The sequence below is a fragment of the Camelus dromedarius genome, chromosome 11 (assembly GCF_036321535.1).
Source record: "Camelus dromedarius isolate mCamDro1 chromosome 11, mCamDro1.pat, whole genome shotgun sequence".
NCBI lineage: Eukaryota > Metazoa > Chordata > Mammalia > Artiodactyla > Camelidae > Camelus > Camelus dromedarius.
This window is the reverse complement of record NC_087446.1, coordinates 49845590-49871143: the sequence shown is the minus strand read 5'-3', so window position 1 is coordinate 49871143 and position 25554 is coordinate 49845590. Positions and strand designations below refer to the sequence as shown.

At 37.7% G+C, this 25554-nt stretch overlaps 1 protein-coding gene across 3 annotated transcripts in view; it reads right to left on the bottom strand.

The window, feature by feature from the left end:
- TMEM117 (transmembrane protein 117) overlaps nucleotides 1-25554 on the bottom strand; it is a 441213-nt gene that overhangs the window by 53093 nt on the left and 362566 nt on the right. The gene's annotated exons all lie outside the window — the stretch shown is intronic.

Genomic DNA, 25554 nt, shown 5'->3' with positions numbered 1-25554 from the left:
GGTCCCCCACTTGCAATGTTCTATTTCCCCGTACTATTTCATAAGGAAAAATTCACCACAGCTTGGACTTTTATATTTATTCCTGTACTTCACTGATTAATATCTGCTCCTGCCACGAGATTCCAAGCTCCAAAAGGGCAATGTCGTTTTTATCCCCCATGTTTTATGCCCTGGGTCTGGCATATTGTTGGCATTTCGTAAGCACTTATCAAACAAATGACATCTGTAACACACAGTCTGAAGCAAGAAACTTGGGAGTGGCTGATCAAAGATGCTTCCAGGAAGAACAAGACGGTCTCACAGAAGTGAGAGATAAGCCAATTATCTGGGTTTTTTTTGACAACCCAATGGTTGTTTATGGGTTTGAACATACTAAGAAACACTGTCTAGTAATTTTTCACTCTTATTATTGTAATAAAAATATGTAACGTGATAAGAAACTGTCAACATACAAAGACATATTTTAAATCATTTGGTACCCGTTTTAACCGAATAGGAATGGCTTTATATAAAATCGTTTTAAAGTTAAAGAGATCTTAACGTTACAGATACTTTAAATCCTCTGATATTCATTAAAACCGTGTATGCACACACACACACACACACACACACACACACACACACACATGCTTGACTAGAAATAAACATCGGTATTCAATATAAATTGAATATCAGTATTTCCACAGTAATACAATTCTATATATGTGTGTGCGTACTTTAATTTTGTTTTTATAAGCCTCTAGCTATAAGCTGATTCTGCCTAAAAAAATTTTACAGGATTATGTTAATGCTTGAGAACTCATACATTAATTATGCTGGGGTCACGACTTTTAACTTAGACTACAACAGAGATCTATGGGACAATTTCATCAGTGGTCACATTATTATGAAATATTCAGAGATAGCCTTAAATAAGCACATTCAATTTTCTTTTCATTTGGCCCAGTTCTTTGTCTGATACAGAACAATCTGGTATAATGCACTGAAAGGCTGGCTTCATTAGTCTAAATGAGGAGATTTTTTTTCCCACCTTCTAATAAGAAGTGAAATGCTTTGCACAAACTTATTCCATTTCTGCAAAGTGCAGAAAAGAAGAAAAGGGATTAAAATAAAACATCACATAATTTATTTCTTACAGCTGTACTTGGCAGTAGCATTACTGATTCCATCTTATAAACAAGGGGTGCCGAAGCCCAGAGAGGTTCCAGAACGGACCCAGTGCACCAGGGCTGGTCAGTGACCTAGGCAGGATGTGTCTTCTCTGGGCCTCAGTTTACACACGTGTAACAGAGAAGAAACTGCTCCATTTAATAATCAGTGCCTGATTTCAGTGATAAATTAATGAGGAAGTGTGATGCCTCCAGCACAGAGATGGTACCTGGTAGGTACTCATATAATATTGAATAAATATCATTTTAATGAGCTTAATTTATTTTTGGAAGCATAGGTAAAACCCATGTGCTTAAGGTGATAAGAATGAAAATCTTCCACGCCAGTCCATGGGTTAGCAAGTGTCACTGAGCACTGTGGTTGAGCTGGGTGCCCTGTGGGACGGAAGAATGGCAGCAGGCAGGCATTCAATCCCCAGGCAGCTACTCCCCAGATGAGAGGGAGAAATCCAATGAGTAAGAAAGCATTTCGGATACCCTGAGTAGCAAAAAAAAAATGTTGCATTCTATAGGACGCTTAGAAAGATAGTCAATATCACCCATTAAATTTCAATGAACCTCACTGCATCATTAATTCACGAACAATTACCTTGTGATCCAAACTGTCAGCATTTCAGCTTAAACTGAGAAGAGATTCTTTCTTAGTTGTTTAAAAGCTCTTTAAGTCTTTGGCATGCAGGCTGTGCATTAGATGAAACAAATATGAAACCCCTAGGAGCACTGAAAGGGGCCAGAACTTAGCAGCTGTTAGTGAAGGGCTGGCCCCAAAGAGGATTCTTGGCTCATGAAATATCACTGTTATTAAAGCTGACAGGGATCTCGGAGGATCTAACATCTCATATGACAATTTCTGCTTTGGCACCCATGGTGCTTTATTGGCAATATAGTGCCTTAGCTTCTGCAGAGATCAAAAAGACTCTTAACTGATCAAGGAATTTGAATGGTACCACTTATGTGACTTATGGGCTGCTGGAAAAAGAGAAAAAGAAAAGAAAAGAAATTTAAATAAGCATTCCAATAGGGGAAATATTAGAGCTGCTTTAAAGGTCTTTATTTGGTCCCCAAATCAAATATTGTAGAAGTCACCTTTACATTAAAACTGACTAATTCATAAACAGTGTGGTTCTGAAGTTTGTTTATATATTGATTCCTTGGCAAGCAAAAAATCTGTGGTTCAGATTAGGTGAACCACATTTTACAACTTACGGCTTAGTTGAAATACTGTGAATTAAAAAAAAAGTAAAATAGTATGAAACAATACTATTGCCTTACAGTAACCTAACAAAATGGTGAGACCCATTTGCTGCTGCTACCCACAGGGACGTTTCCTCCCACATGCGAGTGCGTGTATCCGTGTGTGGTCAAGGTGTGGGTGGTGGCTAGACAGCAATGTGTCCCCCTCCAAGCATGAGCTGCCCACATCCACAGGATTTCTGTACATCATTTATTGGTAACTGGTTGTTCTTGCTTTAGAATTTTTCATATTTTTTTTGAGGTGGGGAAGTTATTAGGTTTATTTATTTCTTTATTTTTATTTTTATTTTTTTTAAATGGGAGTACCGGGGACAGAACCCAGGACCTCGTGCATGTTAAGCATGCCCTCTACCACTGGGCTCTACTTCCCCCCTCCTCATACTTTCTATGAGTGTTTAATTAGAGTCAAGGTCTTTGACCTGTTCCAATGTGGTAGTCACTAGCCGCACGAGGCTACTGAGCACTTGAAATGGGAACATTCAGAGTTGAGATGTGCTATAAACAGAAAACACACATTGACAACTTAGTATGAAAAAGGAATGTAAAATATCTCAATAATTTTATATTGATTATGTTTAAATGATAGTATTCTAGATGTATGCAGTAAAATATATTATTAAAAATTAATTTTACATTTTTTTTAATGTGGTTACCAGAAAACTTAAAATTACATAGATAGTTCACACTGTATTTCTATTGCACAGAGCTATCCTACAGCACAGGAGTTTTGGAGGTGAGAAGGCTCCTAGGGTTATTAGGAAGCAGAGCTCCAAGTAACTCAGAAATAAAGCTTTTCTTTTAACTGATACAAAAAAATATATAATTTAAATTTTAAAGGAAAACAAGAATGGCTCATCATTAGGGAAGGCAAATCAAAACCACAATGAGGAACCACTTCACGCCCATTAAGAGAATATTGTTTAAAAAAAAAAAACAAAGTAACAATTGTTTGAGATGATGTGGGAAATTGGAACCCTTGCACACTATTGGTGAGAATGAAAAATGGTGCAGTTGCGACAGAAAATGATATGGCAAATTCCTTAAAAAATTAACATTAGAATTACCATATGACCTGGCAATTCCACCTGTGGACATACACAGAAAATAATTGAAAGCTGGGATTCAAACAGGTATTTATACACCCATGTTTGCAGGAGCATTATTCACAACAGCCAAAAGGTAGAAGCAACCCAAATGTCCATGATGGATGAATCAAGGAACAAAATGCCATATATCCACACAACGGAGTATTATTCAGTCTTAAAAAGGAAGGAAATTCTTACACATGCTACAACATGGATGAACCTTGAAGACATTTTGTTAAGTGGAACAGAACTATTTCTAACATTCCCTTTACCTCATAACACTGGGCTTTTTAATGGTCTCTGAACTTCCTGGTGATGAGAAGCTCTTTCTGCTTCAGGAAGATTCTAGAATTTTCTAGAAACAAATGAGTTGAAATGGCAGCAAAAATTTAAGGTGAACATTGGGAAAAAAATGGGTCCAAATCCCAATCAAAGATATCTTCTAGTTATAAATTATAACATTGATAATAACAGTTGCTTTGCCTGGCCAGAATTTGCTGTGTCTGGTCTGTGACCATAATTTCCCAAAAGTATCAAAATGAATGGACTATAAGAGCTAACAGTTCTCTCATGGAGTTGTTCACTTACTGGCAGAATAAAATGCTTTATTTCTTAGCTTCAAACCCTAAATAGAAAAGTGTTATTAGTGCTGAAATTCTTGGTAGTTTTATAATCCAGGGCAAACAAAGTTAACTCAACTCAGCACACATTTATGGAAACTCTGACTGCATCACACTGGCCAAAGGATGGTGGTACAAAGATAACTATGACGATGATGGCTCATGCCTTCAAGGGGCTCTCAGTCCAGTGCGTGCTGCACTGTTTTGGAGCTTGCAAAGGAAATCAGCCTTAGCTAATACAATTAGTATCAACTCTCAAGATGTTTCATAGTCAAAGAATAAAAGGGTTATTTAACCACCTTAAGAAAAAGCTCAGGTATTTTGATCAACTAGAGATTATGTCAAACTGCATTTGGATGACAAGTCTACTATTTGAAATTACTTAGCTGGCTCGCTGCTCCACAGAGAAAAACACATCTGTAATCTGTCACAGAAGTTGGGGCCTGGGTTTGGCCAGTTAACTCCCTGTGTGTAATATCAACGAATGCATTTTCCTTAATGGGCATTTCATGACAGCTCACTAGCCAACTCTGGAAGTGTGAAGATATGGGATTAAAATATTGAGAGCTCCTGACCTTAGCGGTGGTGGGGTTCTTACTGACTCGGAACTTCAGCCGCACAGCAGGCTGGTATCTGAAAGGACTGACTCCAACTGCAATAATATACTTGAGTAATTTGCTACTAGAAAAACTACAACTCCTACTTCAAATTGCTGTGTAACCGTAAGAAAAAAAAATTGTCTTCTATACAGTGGGAAGGAAAATTATCCATTAATGGCCATAATGAAATATAAATATAACAGATGCTAAAATACGTAACAGGCTCATTATCCCAAGACATTCAAGGATTAACTATGCACGTTCCCTTTTGTTATGCAAAAACGTACAGCCGCTTTATTGAACATTATAAGGATTCCTCAGCAAGTAAAAACGAGCATGTCTTTCAGTTAACATGCTGTATAACACCAATCAAATTTTCAACGGAAGCATAAACATCTTCCACTTAATCATCTCGGCAAAAATTATGCATTTGGTTCAGAACACAATGCTGCTACTCCTCTATGTAAGTCGAGCAAGTGTAATTCTTTTCCTTTTATTTATCCTCTTAAATACAGTTTTATGTCTGAATGCATTTTAAATTTGCTCGAATTTTGATAGCTGCTGAAATGTGAATTATATAGTTGTGATGCCTTCTCCAATTTTTAAATATTCACCAAACTTTCTCATTTAATTTTCATTCATTCTTCTTTTCTGAGATTTGAGAATCTTAGAAAAAACAACATGCATTTATTCATCTTTTGTAGCCCCAGCACCTAGCCAATACCTAAAAATATTAAATACATATTAATATATGTAAATACATATAAATATATCCTTTGGCTTTTCAATGACTTCTTTTCTGGATAAGGTCACAGTGGTGAGATTCAAGAAAGAAGGTCATGAAAGACACAAACTCCCAAGGATTTTGACCTGACCTGAGCTCACCATCTGGCTCAGGGTTAAGGGAAAGGGTATTATCAGATCAGATCGCTTGTGAAACTCAGATTTGAGGAGGAAAGACTCATGAACCTGTTGGGCTTTTGAGAAGCATCAAGCCATTCATTTGGGCAGCACATTGGGTGACGAGTGTGGAGAGGGGCGAGGCTGCCGGATGAGGCTGGGATTGCGAGGGATCTCTTGGGACACTGAGGGTTCCCCTAAAGACAACAAAAGCCACAAAGGATTCAAACAGGGACGTGACATGATGAGAGATGTTTTATAAAGGGAAATTCACAGTGGAAGATGGATTTGCTGCCCTGAATTGCAACACACTGCCTTTAGTACAGAGAGTGGACAGTGGAAGGTATCATGTTCCTCCTCAAAGGCTATGCTTTGAGCTAAACATCCCCATTCCCTCCATCATCCCTTTCCCATTCTTTCTGGTTCTCTCAGCATCCTGGTTGTTAGCCTTTAAGGCATGTTCTCTAGCTTGTCAATGTCTCTTTTGAAACACAGTGCTCACAGCTTAACAAAAAAGACAGAAATCACAAAGGAAAAGACTGATAGATTTCACCAGACCTAAACTGAAAATAACTACACATTGAACAAATCCTACCACAAACCAAAACGTGAGTCTCTCTATCTGCATCAGAATCACATTTGGACCTTCTAAGATTCAGACTCCAGAATTCCACCCTGAACTTTTACATTTTCTATGAGAAGTGCTCAGAAATTTGCATCAAATGTTCATGTGTACACACACACGTGCGCGCGCACACACACACACACACACACACACAGCCATCTCTCACCACACACAGACACTCTAGATGACTCATGGGCAGACTCGAGCTTGACAATAGCTGTTGCAAACAATCTTAATAACAAAACTCAGGACAAGTATTTATAACATGTGTCACAGGAAAAGGGGTAATATGTTCAGTGTGCAAATAGCTATAACAAGCCAATGAGGACAAGAGAAAGCATCCTAATAAAAATACTGAACAACCAATTCATAAAAAGAATTAATATAAATAGCCAACAGAGAAGAAAAATTTCATCTTCAGTACATGTCTACCATCCCTTATCCTCATTTTTGAAGTAGAAAAGTTCTGAGAATAAAGATTTCCTAGCATTCATACAGCAATAAAATTTAATCCTAGCTGGGCTCATTTAGTGGTAGAATCTGTCAAGGGAGGGTATTGATGGTCTCTGTGTGTCCTACTTAGTGTGGATATTCATGTTTCACTGCAGAAGGATGCAGAAGGATTTTTTTTGTTTATAGTTGGCTATGATACCCTAGGCTCCCCGAGGTGGTTGGAGAAAGTACAGCTCTGTATAATCTTGCTAAAGTCAAAAAGAAATCTGAATTTTAAATGAGTTGAACTAATGATCATGAACATGTGTAATTAAAGAAATGTATATTAAAATGAAATACTCCTTTTTTGCCAATCAAATTGGAAGCTATTAATACAGATCCAATATTCTTTCCTGTTGAGGGGAATGGTCACAGCAATCATCATGGAATTATAAATAAAACAGCCTTGAGAAGGATGTTTAGCTAAGCATATTAGAAGTTATCATAACATGCAACCATTTTTATCTAGCAATTCAACTTCTAGGAATTCATCTCAAGAGAATAATCATTGTGTCATGTTCATTGAAGCACCACAAATAGTAATAAAATGGAAACAAATGTTTAATAATAGGGAATCTGTTAATACCATCACAGATGAAATCATAATACATTAATTAAGATAATTTTGTCAAAGAACATGTAATGACATGGAAAATTTTAATAACACTGTAAAGTGAAAAAGCAGGTTATAAAACAATAATGCTGTAGAAGATGATTCTGTCTTTGGAAAAATGTATACGTAATTATTTGCATAAATTAAAGTCTACAAATAATGGTGAATTTATCTGAAAGATTGTATTATAAATACTTTTATTTCTTCTTTATTCTGTTCTGTGCTTTACAACTTTTTTTCAAGAACTTGTAATGTTTTTGTAATTTAAAAGTCAATACACAAGGGGTGGAGATCAAGATGGCAGAGTAGAATGATGTGGAGCTCACATTCTCCCACAAACACATCAAAAATACATCTACATATGGAACAATTATCACAGAAAACAAACTGTAAACTGGCAGAAGATCTCTTACACAACCAAAGCTGCAAGAAAGATTCCCATGTAACCAGGTAGGATAAAAAAAGTATCAGGATGGGACCTGTACCCCTGGAAGGGAGCTGTGAAAGAGGAAAGGTTCCCTTGCCCTGGGAAGCCCCTTTGCAGCTGGGAGGTCTGTCGAGATAGACAGGGAGCTGGAGGGGACTGGATTCTTCTTGCAAAGAGTGCACTGGTGCTAGTTTGCTAGCTATCAGGACAGAGAGAAACCAGCAGGATGGCTGCCATTCATCACACTTCCCAGGTGGAAACATGTGCCAGGAGGGGCTGTTGGTACACACAGCAGTTAGGAGCTGAAACTCTGGTTCCAGCAGACAGTCCCTGGGAGAGGACTCGGTCTCATCCTAATTATGCAGAAAGCCTGAAGGGCCTGGTGTGTGGTCCAGGCCACCATTGTTAACACACAGAGTGGGGCATGGTTCTGCTATAGGAGTGCCAATATTAGCTGGTGCAGCATAGGGCACGAGTCTACCATAAGAGGCCCCCTGTCAGTGTGTTCATCAGGGTCATTGCTCCAGCTACAGTGGGCTTTGTGAGGTAGCATAAGGTGGAGGTTGACATCAAAGCCAGTTATTAGCCTCAGTGATTACCACAGTGGGGGTGGTCTGAGGGCAGGATCAGCAGAAGGACTTTCTTGGTGTGCACACCAGGTGGTGGGCAGTATCACAGAACTGCATGTACCCAGTGGTCAGTCCCTGTGGATGAATACTCAGCAGTTCCTTTCCCAGCAGGAGCACTCCTGTAACACCTACTTTACACTATAGCTTAAAACCAGGTCTGAGGGCTTCTAGTCCAACTGCGGAGCAGACCACACACCCAACAGAGCTATGGTAGCCACAGAACAAAGAGGAAACCCTGCCCAACATCCAATGCAGGCTCTGGTCACAATACCAATCACACCCTCTCTGCAGGGGATAATAGCCAGCACACTCTGAGGAAAGACATGACAGGCATCCATACCAAAAACAGCCCTTGCACCAAAAAAATTGGATTCACACAGTCTACACAGGGATGCTCTCACATAAAAACAGCCCTTCAAGGCCACAGTACATAACTGTTTATCTTAAATACACAGAGAAAGAGAAATTTAAGTAAAGTGAAAAAGGAGAGAAACTCCACTCAATCAAAAGAATAAGAGAAATCCTCTGAAAGAGCAAATAGCATAATAGACCTCTCCAGTCTACTAGACCCCAAGTTCAAAAAAGGTAATGAAAATGCTAAAGGAATTAAGGAAGATAATCAATATAAATGTAGATCACTGACTGTAACAAGGAATTAGAAACTATAAAGAGTTTTATAAGAAAAATAAATGATAAACCAATCAAAATTAGACAACTCAACTGGCAAGATAAAAATTGCGTTAAAAGCAATGACTATCAGACTAAATAATGCAGAAGAATGAATAAGTAATCTAGAAGATAGAATAACGGAAATCACCCTATCAGAATAGCAGGCAGAAAGACAACTGAAAAAAATAATGAAAGCAACATATGAGATCTGTGGGGTAATATAAAACATCCCAGCCTGCACATAATAGGGGTTCCAGAAGACGAAGAAAGAGAAAAGGGGATAAAAAGTATATTTGAAGAAATGATGGCCCAAAGTTTCCCAACCTAAAGAAAGAGACAGATATCCAGGTACAGGAAGCACAGAGTGTTCCAAACAAGATAAACCCAAACAGACCCACACTGAGACATATCATACTTAAAATGGCAAAGTTTAAGATAACATAGAGAGGATTCTAAAGGCACAAAGAGAAAACAAAAAGTCAGTTCCAAGGGAACCCCCATAAGATTATCAGATGATTTCTCAACAGAAACTTTGCAGGCCAGAAGGGAGGGCAAGATATATATAAAATCCTGAAAGGGAAAAACTTCCAACCTAGAATACTCTACCTGGCAGAATCAAAGGAGAAACTAAGAATTTCACAGAGAAGCAAAAACTAAAAGAATACAGCAATATTAAACCTATCTAAAAGAAATACTGAAAACTCTTCTCTAAATAGAAACTAAGCAAGAATCTACAGGAAAGGGAATAAGACAATAGGAAAGGCAAATATATAAAAGGATTGAAGATCACTTAAATAAACCAGTACATACATTAAAAAAAAAGCAAAAAAAAATTGTAAAAGCAACTATAACTACAATTATCAGCAAAAGGACAAAGATGTAAAATAGGACATCAAAATCATAAAATGTGAGGGAGGGAACTAAAAAAATGTAGATCTTTTAGAATGTGTTTGAACTTAAATGGCTGTCAGTTTAGAGCAGGTAGATACAGTTATGGGTTAACATTCTTGAAAATGAGAATAACCACATACAATGGAATCACAAAAACCAAAAGGAAAGAAACTCAAACATAATGTAAAAAGAAACTATCAAACAACAAAAGGAAAAACAAAAAGAAAAAGAAATAAAGAACAACAAAATCAACTAGAAAACAAAGTCTAAAATGGGAGTAAGTAGGCACCTATCAATAATTACTTTAAATGTCAATGACCTAAATGCTCTGAACAAAAGGCAGAGTGGCAGACTGGATAAAATAAACAAGAACCTGCAATATGTTGCCTACAAGAGACTCACGTTAGGGTGAAAGACACACATAGATTGAAAGTGAGGGGATGGAAAAATACATTTTATACAAATGGAAACAACAAGAAAACAGGGATAGCAATACTCACGTCAGAAAAAATAGACTTTAAAACAAAGTCCATAAAGAAAGACAAAGAAGGACACTATATAACGATAAAAGGATCAATAGAAGAAGAGGATATTACACTCGTTAACATACATGCACCCAGATAAGAACACCTAAATATATAAAACAAATACTAACAGACATAAAGGGAGAAATTGACAGGAATACAATAATAGTAGAAGATTTTAACACTCCACTGACATCAGTGACATCCTCCAGACAAAATCAATAAGGCAACAGAGGTACTAAGTGACACAACAGAACAACTGGACTTGATGGATCTCTACAGGATACTATGTACCAAGAAAAACCAGACTATGCACTCTGTTCAAGCACACATGGAGCATTCTCTAGCACTGACCACATACTAGAACACAAAACAAGCATGGATGGCCCATGCACGCTCAACAAATTTAAGAGGATAGAAACTATTCCAAGCATCTTATCTGACCACAATGCTATGAAATTAGAAATCAACCACAGAAAGAAAAACAAGAGAAAAAATTACATGGAGACTAAAGAACATGCTACTAAAAAAACCAATGGGTCAGTAAAGAAGTCAAAAAGGAAACCACAAAATACCTCAAGACAGATTAAAATAAAAACACAACCTTACAGAATCTATGGGATGCAGCAAAGGCAGTTCTAAGAGGGAAACTCATTGCGATACAGGCCTTCTACAAGAAATAAGAAAAATCTCAAATAAACAATTTAACCTACCACACTTAAAAGAATTAGAAAAAGAGAAATAAAGTCCAAAGTCAGGCAGAAAGAAGAAAATAATAAAGATCAGAAAGGAAGTGAACAAAATAGAGATTATAAAAACAATAGAGAATATCAATAAACCAAGAGCTGATTTTTTTTTTTTTGAAAGGATAAATAAAACCTACAAACATCTAGCCAGGATCACCAAGAAGAAAAGAGAGGAGCCAAATAAACACAATAAGAAATGAAAGAGGAGAAGTAACAATCAATACCATAGAAATACAAAAAAATCATAAGAGAATACTATGATCAGTTATCTATCAACAAATTGGACAACTCAGAGGAAAAGGACAAATTTCTAGGAACATACAGCCTGCCTGAGGCTAGAAGAACTGAGCCAAGAAGAAACAGATAATTTGAACATACCAATAACTAGAAGTGAAATAGAATCTGTAATAAAAACACTCCCTACAGACCAATGTTCAGAACCAGATGGTTTCACTGAGAAATTCTACTAAACATACAAAAAGAACTTAAACCTATCCTCAAACTACTTCAAAATATTTAAGAGGGGGAAGTAATCCTAAAATGTATATGAAACCATAAAAGACTCAGAATTGCCAAAGCAATCCTGAGGAGAAAGCAAGCTGGAGGTATAACCCTCTCAGACGTCAGACAATACTACAAAGCTACAGCAATCAAAGCAAAGTGGTATTGACACAGAAACAGACATATAGATCAATGGAACAGAGTAGAGAGCTTGGAAATAGATCCCTATATCTATACTTGATCAATCTTTGGCAATGGAGGCAAGAATATACAATGGATAAAAGACAGTCTCTTTAGCAATGGTATTGGGAAAGCTGGACAGCCTCATGTAAATCAGTGAAATTAGAACACTCCTTCACTCCATATATAAATTTACACTCTGAGTGGTTTAAAGACCTAAATATAAGATATGACACCATAAAACTCCTAGACAACCAACAAAAAGACAATCTACAGAATGAGAGAAAATATTTGCAAACAATGCAACCGACAAAAGTTTATTTCCAAAATATACAAACAGTTCATACAACTCAACATCAAAAAACCAAACAACACAGACAAAATATGGGAAGAAGACTTAAATAGATATTTCTCTAAAGAAGACACACAGATGGCCAACAGGCACATGAAAAGATACTCAACATAGCTAATTACTGGAAAAATGCAAATCAAAAACACAATGAAGTATCATCTCACATTGGTCAGAATAGTTATCATCAAAAAGTCTACAAATAACAAATGCTAGAGAGGGTGAGGAGAAAAGAGAACCCTCCTACATTGTTGTGTGGAAATGTAAATTGGTACAACCACTATGGAAAACAGTGTGAAGGTTCCTTAAAAAACTAAAAATAGAACTACCATATGATTCAGCAATCCCACTCCTGAGCTCTCATCCACAAAAGATGAAAACTCTAATTCGGAAAGATATATGAACGCCAATGTTCACAGCAGCACTACTTACAATAGCTAAGACTTGGAAGCAACCTAAGTGTCCATCAACAAATGAATGAAAAGGAGTTATATATATTCTATACACACACACACACATACATATAACGCATTATTACTCAGTCACAAAAAAGAGTGAAATATTGCTCTCTTTAGCAACATGGGAAGACCTAGAGAATATCATATTCAGTGAAGTAAGTCAGACAGAGAAAGACAAATATTAAATGATACCACATATGTGAAATCTAAAAAATAATACAAATGAATTTATTTCCAAACAGAAATTAGACTCAGAGACAGAAAAGAAGCTTGTGGTTACCAAAGAGGAAAGGAAGGTGAAAAGCCTAAGTTAGGAGTATAGAATTAGCAGATACACACTACTATATATAAAACAGATAAGCTACAAGGACCTACTGTACAGTATAGGGAACTATATTCAATACCTTGTAATAACCTATAATGATGAATAGTCTGAAATATACATATATATATATATATATATATAACTGAATCACTTTTCTGTACACCTGTAAGTAAAACAATATTATAAATCAACTATACTTCAATAAAAACAATCAATACATATTTAATGTAGTACCCCTCATTCAACACAGTTCTGCTGAAATGTTCTGACTATAATAAAATAACATGGGGCTATTACCTCTGTTGTCCTGCTCACTACAATTAATACAGTCTGCATTGACATAGTAAAAGATAAATTAATAACATATTTATAGTTTGTTGTAGTATAAAGAGGATTTCACATAAGACATGATTATGAACATGAAAATGACAGTCATAGCGATAATAATAAAGCATCAGAGGAAAAGGAATCTACAGCCAGAAGCTATGCTGTCAATAACACTTCTCCAAGGAGGTCCTTTCTTATGTCTCATCCCCAGTTTCTTCCGTAATTACAGGAGTGGCTTAAGGATGGAAAAACAAAAAAACCCCAACTCTCTAATTTTACAAGATGGGGGTGGGAGATTCAACCTCAAAAGAGCAGTTTGAGATAATGAGTATTTTTCTTTTCTCTCTAAACATCATCGAGATTATTGACATTATATAAAATGGAATGGAGAAAGAAAATGTGTAACAAGGCATGGAATGATACAGAGTGTAGCACAAACAGCTCCTGTATGGTTCCAGGGCACAGCAAAAGACAGAGGCTTTCGGTTCATCTGTAGGACTTACATAACCATGATAAAAATCAGCAGGAAAAAGGATACACACATCTCATTTATAAATATACTTGTGAAACTGACTTCAGCAGTATATTATAAATAATGCACTATCACAAATTGGGATATATGCTAGTGATGTAAGGATGAAGGTAAGAAATCTACTTTCACAGTTTGCTTTTTTTTTTTTTTTGGCGGGGGAAGGTAATTAGGTTTGTTTGTTTGTTTGTTTATTTTAATGGCTGTACTGGGGATTGAACCCAGGACCGTTGTGCGTGCTAAGCATGTGCTGTACAACTGAGCTATACCCCTACCCGCTATTCTCATAGTTTATTACATTGGCAGCTTAAAGGTATAAAACATACTAAAAGAGAGCACATCTGTGATTACCTCTCGTAATGCTGAAAAGCTGCTCTATTTTACGAAAATTCACCATAGATTCCTGATAAAAACTTAGTAAATGCTTTTCTTCATGCGTTAGACACCAACAGCAAAAAAAAAAAAAAAGAAAAAAAAAAAGAAATTTTAACAGTCAAACAAATGTATAAGAAAAAAATAGAACCTCAATAATGAAATAGGATCAGCTCATGAGCTGGATGTTCATAAAGCAATTTTAATATCCATTAAATATCTAGCAGAAGGAAATAATCTCAATCTAACTAATTATGAAAACATTAAGGTGCAATGAGATATTTCTGACCTTTGGACTAGCAAAAGATTTAAAAGATCAATAATAGCCCACATCAGTAGAGATGTGGGGACATTGAGCCTTATTAGTTTCCTATCACAGCTATAAAAAAAAATTACTACAAACTAAGTGTCTTATAACAACACAACTTTATTATCTGATGGTTCTGGAGGTCACAAGTTCAAAATGGGCCTCACAGAGCTAAAATCAAGGTGCTGGCAGGGCTGTCTTCTTTCTGGAAGCTTTAGGAAGGAATCCATTTCCTGGCCCTTTACTGATTCGAGATGCTACCTGCATTGCTTGGGTTACTGGTCCTTTTCCTGTATCTTTAAAGCCAGCAATGATGGGCCAAGTCCTTTGCATTCTGTTATCTCACTGATTCTGCCCCCCTCTTCTTCTTTTAAAGACCTTTGTAATTACACTGAGCCCTCCTGGAAAATCCAGGAAAATCTCCCTATTTTAAATTCAGTTGATTAGAAAAGTTAATTTCAGTGCAACCTAATCTCCCTTTGCCATGTAACTTAACATATTCGGAGGTTCCAGGGATTAGGGTGTGGATATCTGTCAGTGTGTGTGTGTGTGGGCATTATTTTGCTCACCACACCAGATATTTTCAGTCACGGTTGGTAGTGTATATATTGTCATATCTTTTCTGGTAAACTGGCATCAAAATGTCCCTGGCGATGCCTGCAGTTGTATATTAATTAGATGTGCAAATTCCTTTTTTATAGCACAGCTTTAAAACAGATCTCAAAAGAGCTGTTGAAAATATTTACACTGGTCCTCTTCCATCAAGTTTGGAGGTGATCATCCACTCTTTCTGACCTCATAAGCAAGTTACAGTCATTCAGAGATGAGAATAATTTTCTATAACATTCAAAGACACATCAGACTTATTCTTACTGAGAGATGAGAGAATCAGAAAGCCATTTTTGTAGTGAAATGAAGTGTCCCGTGAATCTGAACAGAAATAGTGAGAGTGCTTAAACACTCTAGATCTCTGAGAATCAGTCATTTTAGAAAGATGTTCCATTATTCACTTAAGTATTTATCTCATTGGGACAGCTGCAGAAAATACACAATATATTACCAAGGGAATTCTAGAAGTGAAACAGAAAACGTTTTTGAGCTGCTAATCAGGCAAATGTAGAAAGAACTAACCCCTGGACCATGCTGAAGATGATGAGTTTAGTGTCTTCTCCGTGATATAGTCTGTCTGATAAATGTCATCAACTCATTTTATTCTAATCAAATTATGTCCTTTTTATCGTTCATTATCCTGACCAAGATCATAAGACTAGAGGTTTTTCCAGTTATAAACCTCATTTTATTAGAATTCCCTTTTCTGGAGATTCCTCAAAAGACTAAAAACTTACTATATGATCCAGCAATCCCACTCCTGGGCACATATTCACAGGGAGCCTTAATTCAAAAAGATACATGCACCCCAATGTTCATAGCAGCACTATTTACAATAGGAAACAACCTAAATGTTCATGACTGATGACTGGATAAAGAAGTTGTGGTATATTTATACAATGGAATACTACTCAGCCATAAAAAGTAATAAAATAATGCCATTTACTGCAACAAGGATGGACCTGGAGATCATCTTTCTAAGTGAAATAAGCCATAAAGAGAAAGAAAAATACCATATGACACCACTCATATGTGGAATCTAAACAAAAAAGGAATAAGAGGATGAACTCGTCTACAAAAGAAACAGACTCGCATACACAGTAAACAATCTAATGGTTACTACGGAAAGGGGGTGGGAAGAGACAAATTTGAGAGTTTGAGATTTGGAAATGTTAACAGTTATATATAAAAATAGATAAAAACCAAATTTCTTCTGTATAGCACAGGGAACTACATTCAATATCTTGCAATACCCTTTAATGAAAAAGAATACGAAAATAAATAAATTTATATATGCATGACTGGGACATTATGCTGTATACCAGAAATTGACACATTGTAACTGACTATACTTCAATAAAAAAAAGAAAGGGGAAAATGATGCCAAAATAATTGGAGAATATATATATATATTTTAACTGACATTGTCTTGGGAAACTGGCTATAACCCTGTATATGATAGAGCAGAACTTTTCAGAAAATCTTCTCTCTCCCAAGTTCTATTACCTAGAGCAGCTGCCATCTCTATGTCTTCTCTCTCTCTTTCCCCACAACAACTCCTTCGAATTTTTTGGCTCCTACTGTACTACTGCATAGACAGAAACCCCCTCTAGGTTTCCAAGTTTCTTAATTTTGCATCCATACCTATTACCATGTTCGTCAAAACAAAGGCTATTCCTTGGCAGCCATCCACTTTAGAATAAATAGAAAGAATTATAAACAAGTAATTTTGACTTTTTCCCAAATACTTTTTAAAATAAATTAATTTTGTTATAAAACTGAGAAATATATGCCTTTATGCTATTCCTATAGTTTACATCTTATTCATCTTGCCAAATAAATGTACTCAGCTATTGAAATCAAAGGTTAAGTACATGGTCAGCATCTTAGACATAAATATACTTTTCAGCAAAGGGTATATTTGTAAAATATATTTTCATCAAAAATTACAGAAAAATACACCAGGTACACATTTGGTTTTTAACTGTTCAGCTTTTCATAATATGTACCACAGGAATGATATAGTTTTATAGGAAAAATGCAAAATTCTAAATAATTCTCCAAACTTCATCAAATGCAATAAATACTGAGTACCATCCGGCAATTTGGAAGTTTCTTGGGGTTTTTTTATATATAGCATCTGAATTGTGTAACAGCAGACATTCACTTACTATTAGGGCATTACCTTAGAGCAGTGAGTTTCAGGGAAATCAGGGAAATCTGGGCTAAATAAAAACTCATTTTCACAGGCCAAATCCTCCGGTAATTGTGGTACCACTAGCTGTAAGAGGAAGACCCAAGAATGTGCATTTTTAACTGGCTTCCAGGTGACCACAATCACAAGAATCATCTGTAGTGCCTAGTAATCCCCCAGCACCATACTCACTAAACCAGAAACTTCTGGCAATCTTCCTATAGCCTGAGAATTCACATTTTTGTAAGAATTTTGGAGATTCTTATAGTCAGGTAAGAGATTGGATCATCTCTTTAGTATATATCTCTATTAGCAGATTATGGCTGCAATGCACTGTTACTGAGACTCCAATCTCTTCACATTATCATCACATTATTAGCATTTTCTTTAGCTGAGATCAAAAGAAGCCTGAATGATTAATTGTAACTCAAAGCATAACTCTGAAACTTTTCTCCAACCGAATTATTTTCTTCTATATAGATTATGTAATTTCAATATGCAAAAACATCACACTTCAGGTGCCTTTTTTAGACTATCATAAAAATCCTGTAACCTAGGTCAGGAAAAATTTGTCACGCTATAGATGAGAAAATTGATTCCTAGAAATGCAGTGACTTAACCAGGGTCCCACTGCCACTAAGAAATAGAGCCCTGGCTCTAGTCTACTGCGGGAGTGTTCCCATCATTCACTAAGCTTCCTACCACGTGTCAAATGCTTCGCATCCAGGACAGTGCCCAGAATGCAGTATGTGCTCAGTGAATTCTAGCCTTCTACTTTTCCTTCTGCCTCCCTGACTCCTTCTCTCCCTCCCTCCCAGTCTTTTTTCTAGTCCCATCGTGTTTTCAGTGCACATTCTGCTCTTCTTAGTGGCTTGTTCCTCATTTCCGCCAGGAAGGGTTCTCACTATGGTCTCCTGGTATTGGACTCAACCTCTAGTCTAACTAGACAAGGCTGGACTTTGAGCCACTTGAGGCACCGTATTCCCCAAGGCTCGCCTTGCATGTCCCACTCCAGAATTAATGGACCTTTGACCTAAAGACTATCTGTCAGACGCTCTCAACTACACTTGCTCTCTCAAGGCTGCATCCTTGCAGACGGCTCCCACTGTGGGAATGGTGTGGACGGCAGACGTTCCAAACACAGCAGGGCAGGGAGCAGCCTTCGATTGCCTGGGTCCTGCTCGTAAGTCAGCTGGCAGTCACGTCCTTTGTATTACCTCCTCCGATGCACCCATAAAACTCCGACCTGAAGTATAGCCATGCTCTCAGTTTGAAACCTGCCCCAGGGAAGTGGAGGGCTGAATGAAAGGACTGAATGTGTCTAGTCTTCAACATCGCACTTTTTTGGTCACGTAGAAGTGATGCAGTGACAAGCTGGCAATGCTACATGTGACTTCCAGGGCCAACAATGATACACACAAAGCTGGGGTAAAGGCCAGGGCTGGAACACCGTCATGAAGGTCACAGGCACTGACCATTCTATGGTGCCTGGAAGCAATGCATCCACTGGAAGAATACTAATTTAAGGGCGTTCTATTTTGCTGCTTCCGTGTGGCTTTGAAAAAATTATTGCTCATGTGCAACAGTATGGAGCTTCTATCTTCTCAGTTTTTTAATCATGTTTTAGTTCTCTTTAAAAAAAAATACCCCAGGGTCTGAAGCATTTAAATTGGGATAAAACTTAAATGTCTCTATTTTCCACTTGCTTAACCAAATCTTATAATTCCTTCAAGCTACATTCTTCTCATATTATCCATAAAGAATTGAGTGATCTCTCCTGCTCACAATAATCCCTCATAGAACTTACTGCCTGTTTCAAAACTGTGATCTATTTTATATGCTAACCAGACTATTAGTATCATTTTCAAGGGAGTGTGTTTGTCACGCTGGTATCCATGATTAGATCCTTTTTCTTTTCTTTTCCCTTTTTTCTTTTTTTTTTTTGCCTAGTAACTCCAGTGCTTCCAGCTCATCTACTACCTTCTGCCAAATGTTCCTGATACCTCGGGTCGCCTGCCAAGATGTGTTACCTGGCACCTCCTGCCCACTTGGCTGACCTCCATCATGCTGCACGGACATGACTTATTGCGGTAAGTCTGTCTACTATTTGGAGAGACCAGTTGCTGAAGCTACTAACAAACATATTGAGGCTCCTCTCAAAGGTGATCTCTTTGAACAATCTGTCTCCCCAGTGGACCAACAATGATGTTAGAAGCACAAAACGGTGACAGTAAATAAAGTCGAGATTCAACCTCTTAGATACACATCATGAAGGGAACAGGCATTTATGGTTAATCCAGGTATTATTTAAAGGATAAACCCTTATTCCACGTCATCACGTGGCTCCTGTAACAGAAATGACCGTTACTTTATTTTCAAATAGGGGTGTAGACCTTGCGTAAGAAAAATAAAGAGGTAAAACAAGCACGAAGAGGCGTTTTAAATAATTTGAAGAAAGTTATATAAAGTATTCCTATAGCCGGAGAATATGTTAAAACTGGTGGACAGACATTTAAACAACCTTTTCTTTCTAAGTAGCCTATGAATAAAGTCAGTTGAAATAACTTACCCTGAAAAGATACGCGAACTTGTCAAAACACCACGGCAATTTAATTAAAATAGGTTCATGCTTTTTTGCTCTGCCCTACGTTCTAAAGGAAATGATTACACTTTCAAAAATTATGACCTCAAAAGAAATGCCCTATTAAAGTCAGGCTGGAGGAGTTTTAAAATAAAGTCTACCAAGAGTCATAATGTCTATTTTTTAAAAATGAGCCAACCTGCTTCTGAGAATGATGCACAAAAAAGAAAAACACCTTTTAGATGTTACACAGTGAAATGCTTGTGGAATGCAATTTTCAGAATTATTTTTTCAGTGCATTAAGAATTACTTTTCAGGAAACATCACTTCTCTCTAAATGCTTTCCAACTAGACCAAAGAGTCCTTTTTAACATTTAATTGGCCATTTTATTCAGATTTTTATTTGGATATTTAATTACTATGGGATCATACTTCAGCAGAAATGACCTAATCTGATATTATTGATGGTTCATTTTCCTACTGTTGGTAAACATTTTAGTTCTTGAAAAAATCTCACGTTCTTGGGCTTTTCTGAAATAATGTTATGTTCATTCCTTTATTTATTCTTTCATCCAGCAGAATATTTATGGTAAAGCTGCACTGTACTGAATATGAGTGAGCTGTGGGAATGAAAAAACTTAAAAAGAGCACATTTCCTCTCCTCAAGCTCACACATTACAGGAGGAACGTAGGTATGTAGGTATGAAGGTAACGGGCAGGTATGTAGATAAATTACAAGAAAGAGAAGTATTGAAAAGATGTAGCAACAGTGTTTTCACATGTGTATTCACCAAAATATGACCCTTGGATCTTTCTTCTTCTCTTTGAAAGCCTCTCTTCTAAAAAAATTTCTCTCTTTGAAGCTGATAAAGCTAAGACATTCTGTATATAATGTATATTTTATTGATATTATGTATCTATTCATATACATTAATCTAAGATACACACACACAGGGTAATGAGGGAAACTTCGTAGAGGAGAAGCTGTCAAAGAGGAGAAAGTTCAAGGGTATATATATATGTATACATACACACAACACCTTCCCATACTTACCTATAAATTATAGCAACTTGCCTTCTCACAACTTCCTCTGCCTCCTGGGCACTTTGTTCAGCAGAAGCTATCTTGATGCTAAGCTACACTGATTCATTTGTGAAACGCAACAGTTTTTTAATCTCCCTACACCAATCCCCTAGAGTTCAGTTACGTAAAGCATTTGTGAGAGACGAAGAATGAATGAAAACTTAGCAACAGAGAGAACTTCATCAGCCCCCACGGTCATCACCACTGCCTAATCCTGCCGGCTTCCACCCACCCACCCAGCGCACTGGAGAACTAACTGTCCTGGCTCCTCAGGGCATCCCTGTCTATATCCATCTTTCCGGCTCCTCACCTCTCCTCATCCTCCTCCTCTCTCTTCCCTCTTTCACTCCCCTCCCTCTTTTTGTCTAGTAAAAAGCCCAGAACGTTCCTTACCTTATGAAGACTTCATCTAAAGTCTTCATATCAGCAGAGAGATCCTGGGAGGGCGGGGTGGTTGAATTTAAAAGTGGCAAGGGAGGAATTTTTACTTTCTCCCTGAATAATTCATCTAAATAGAGACACTCTTTCTCAAATGCTTCTAGTTTTCCATTCATATTTATTCTATTAAGTTCTGAATTCCCCTCCGTGGCTACCAACACCTGTGGACCGAGTCACTGATCTTTGATGTCCCTTGCTCCGTCCCGTCTCCAGCACCTGGTGCAAGGCACACTAGGGATGAATTTATAAATGTTTTCTGAGCTTAATGGAGCAAAACTGAGTTCCTATCTTGAGATCACAATGCTAAAAAAAAAAAGTCTTGTTCATGGTTCTGCCTTTTCAAATTTTAGCTGCTTGTCATTCTAATCTAATCTTTTCTCTGAAGCTTTCCCCTACTACTCGGTCTACACTGATCTTTTTCTCTCTCTCCTTTTGGTGAACTCCTAAGACAATGTTTTGTCCTTTCCTTGCTCTGCAACACATCATATTTTGAACTCTTACATGTCATAGGTATAAATTTTCATCGCTCTAACAGAAAAGATGAGTAGGTGGAATATAACTGCAAATTAAATACTTGTGCAAGGAATTAAATGAGTATATAAAAGTTAAGTGACATAAATATTAAACAAATCTGAGACAAAATTCCCTCAGAGGGCAGGGTTCTTTACAATTTACTTCTTATGTTCTGTAGTGGTATGTGATTTATGTGAGCCATGTAATATTTTACTGGCATCTGTTTATGCCTTAGTTCCAGTGAATTTACTAAAACTACAGAAAATCATGTTACCACAAATAGTTTTCACAATAAATGCAGAAAAATCCTATTTAAAGAATATGCATAAAAATCAGTAATGACACTTTATTGAAAAGTATTCAGAATTGACCTATCAATTTTGTTAAAATAAAATCTTTACAGCAGTGGTATCATACTCTAATGGTTTCTTTTCTTTTTTTTTAACCAAACATTAAAATATTTTTTGATCATATAAGTTGAATTTTCCTACCATTAGAAAGACCTGGGGTCAATTGCGCTCAAATCGCTTAAATAATTCTAATGAGGGCAACCCTTTCAGTGAAACCACTCTCTCCGTGTCCAGCAATGTTGCTACTTTCCTATTTTTCTTTTGTCTGAAATATGTGAATATGAAATGGATTAGATCACAGTTTGGTTGGTTATGGACTTGTAAGGACATTTGTATTCAAGGTTTTTTAAACGTTTGACTATATATGCCTCCTGGGGCTCCGTTTCCTTTAATTCACTCTCTCACCACATGTACTAGTCCCGTGAACTTCAACGTGACGCTCCCAGAGGGGACAGAGTTTGCATGAGACTGAGTGCTGAAATGCCATTTCTTTACCCTCATCAGGCAGTTGTTACTCGGGGCCGCCTGCTGCCCGTGCAAGGCTCTGCGCTAGGGCGGCTCCAGGGGTGGAGAGCGGTGAACTATGGCTTCCGCTCTGCGGAGCAGGAAACAGCGGAATGCTGATTTGCAGTTCAGGCGAAATGTGCTGCAGGAGGTGCAAGGAGAAAGTCATCGCATGGCTTTAACAAAGGGGAGCTGGAATAATCTTCAATGGTGAAGTCTAATGAGCAGGGCAGGAGAAAGGAACAATCTGGGGAGGAAAAAAGAGGCTCACAGATGGCCTGGAATAGGCATGCTGTGGTCGGGCCAAGCAACAATCCCTGGCATTGAGGTAGAGCTAGAACGGGGAAGACGTGGGAGAAAACACAGCCCAGGCCAGACCACGGAGGGCACTGAGATCGCTCCTCCAGTGTGGGCTTTGTTCTTGGACAACGAGGAGTTACCGACAAGACTTTTGGTGGAGACGTGACATATGCAAGATGGCACTTCAGAATGAGAAAGTTATGAGGGTGAGCTGTGTAAGGTATATGGGACAAGGGGACATCTGGAGGCTGAAGGTTCCACAGGAGATTATTTCACAGTAGTAGAGAGGAGAGTCAGGACTGGAATGGCGGCAGAGGAACGAGAAGGAAGGATTAGGTTGCAAGACATACCGTGAGAGATGAGTCAACAGACTTGGCTGGCTGACTCGGCGTTGGAGAGAGACAAGGAGTTAACAGGTCTACTTTGGGGGCCTTGTTTTTGGCTCCTTCTTGTATTAATTTGGCTGTTGTGGCCCAATCTCTTCCCACTTTTCTTTGAGATGGCCTCACCCCCAGTCAGTTCATGGATGGGTGCAGGACAGCCCAGTCCCTATTGTCCCTTCCCTGGAATCCAGAATTAGACCTGAGAGCTAGACTCTTTCTGAGATGTTGGCTGTGGCCATTTTCTTCCATGTGAACTGGAAAGCTGAAAAAGTTGCTTTACAGTAAAAGAGAGAAAAAAAGGCAGAAGTTAAAAAAAAAAAAAAAAGAGAGAGAGATGAGAGATGGAGAATAAAAGTGGGTCTGGGTTCCCTGTGACACTTTAGTCTCTGCTTTCATGTGTCCCTAAAATGCAACTGCATCCCTCATCTTTAATACTGCAGGACATCCTTATAATGCAGTAATACATTTCCCCTTTGATTAAGCTGGTGTGGCAGGGTTATTGTTACTTGTAGCCAAAGTGGTCCAAACTGATATATTCCTCAGCGGGAACTCTCCATTTTCAGTCAGTTGGTGCCCTGGCTACTCTCTGAACACCTCAGCACTTTACTGACTCCACATTTCATGCCATTTCCTTCGTCTAGGCTGCCTTTCCCTTCCAAATCTTGCTGAGTCTGCCTGTATAAATCCTGACTGTCCTTCCCTCCATCTCTCTTTATGAAGTACATTTTCAGTGAGTCCATAATGGTAACATGACATTTTTCCCACTTCAAGTCCCTGATTTTAGTGAACCTATTGGAAGAACAATTAAAACTATATAAAGAGGGGAGAAGATGGTGGATGGCAGTTGGAAATTTACGCTCTCATATTCAAGTTTAAACAAATTAAAAGACAGTCGTCTACTTGGCTACCAATACCTCTGACTCTAAGATGGGTTCAAAGAGGAACCATTAGGTGACTTGGCCAAAGAAGGTATTTTAAGTAGGATGGTGTTTTAGTTAGGAGTGTTAGATGAAAGAAGATAAAAATAGCCCTTAAACAAGTAATGCATGACACGTTATTGCATAAGGGCCATGACTTCAATTTTATAAATATCCAGAGGAGGTCCCACGGCAAGAGCGGTAAGGAGCCTTGCCAATGCTCCCTTCCTCAAAGTCCAGGGCTTCCTTCCCTAGGCTAAACCATCCCATGGGAAATAAAAAAAAGGAAATACATCAACTTTCAGATGAGACAAAGAATTCTGTTTTACTTAACTTTTTAAGTAATATATTCCAGGAACCATCTTGAGCCTGAAGCCTGGGCTAACCCCCACTCCCCAAAATAAAACAGATCGTTATTTTCTTTTAGAACATTCAAGACTATCTCTTATAAAGGCCTCTCTTTGCCTCTAGAAATGAGAAAACCAATCTGCTATCCTGTGAAATCTCACACAAATTCAGAACACAATGGAGTTTACTTTCCCTTCAGCAACGAAGCCTTTGTTCTGGTAACTTACAGTGCCTCTGGAGGGAGAAGCCCAATATTGCGTTAGGAAAGCAATAAGAAAATGTCTAGCAAATGGATGGACATTTAATGAACATGACAAAATGTCAAGTAATAGTGATGTCTCTTTCCGCTCCATTCAAAGAAACACCCCTAAGACCCCGAAGCATTCACACCAGAAGATTACACGAGTAGCCCTGGTTAGCACGACGCTATTGTATAAACAGTCTGCTGCTAAGCAGGGCAGAAATATTGTTTACAAGAAAATGGAATGATCTCTGGTGAATTCGGAAAGAAAACGATCATTTCCATAACCAGAAAAAGCATTTTTATATTATTCCATTTCAACTGCTCTAAAACCCTGAGTTGCTTTGGCAATTGCTTATCCCTGCCTTGTTGGCTTTATAGCATCCTCATCTCTGCAGCTTTCTATTTACTAAATGACAGGGGGTTTTTGTTTTGTTTTGTTTTGCTTGTTCCCTGAAGCCTTGGCAAAAAAACCCACAACCATTCTGTATGGTTTCCAGG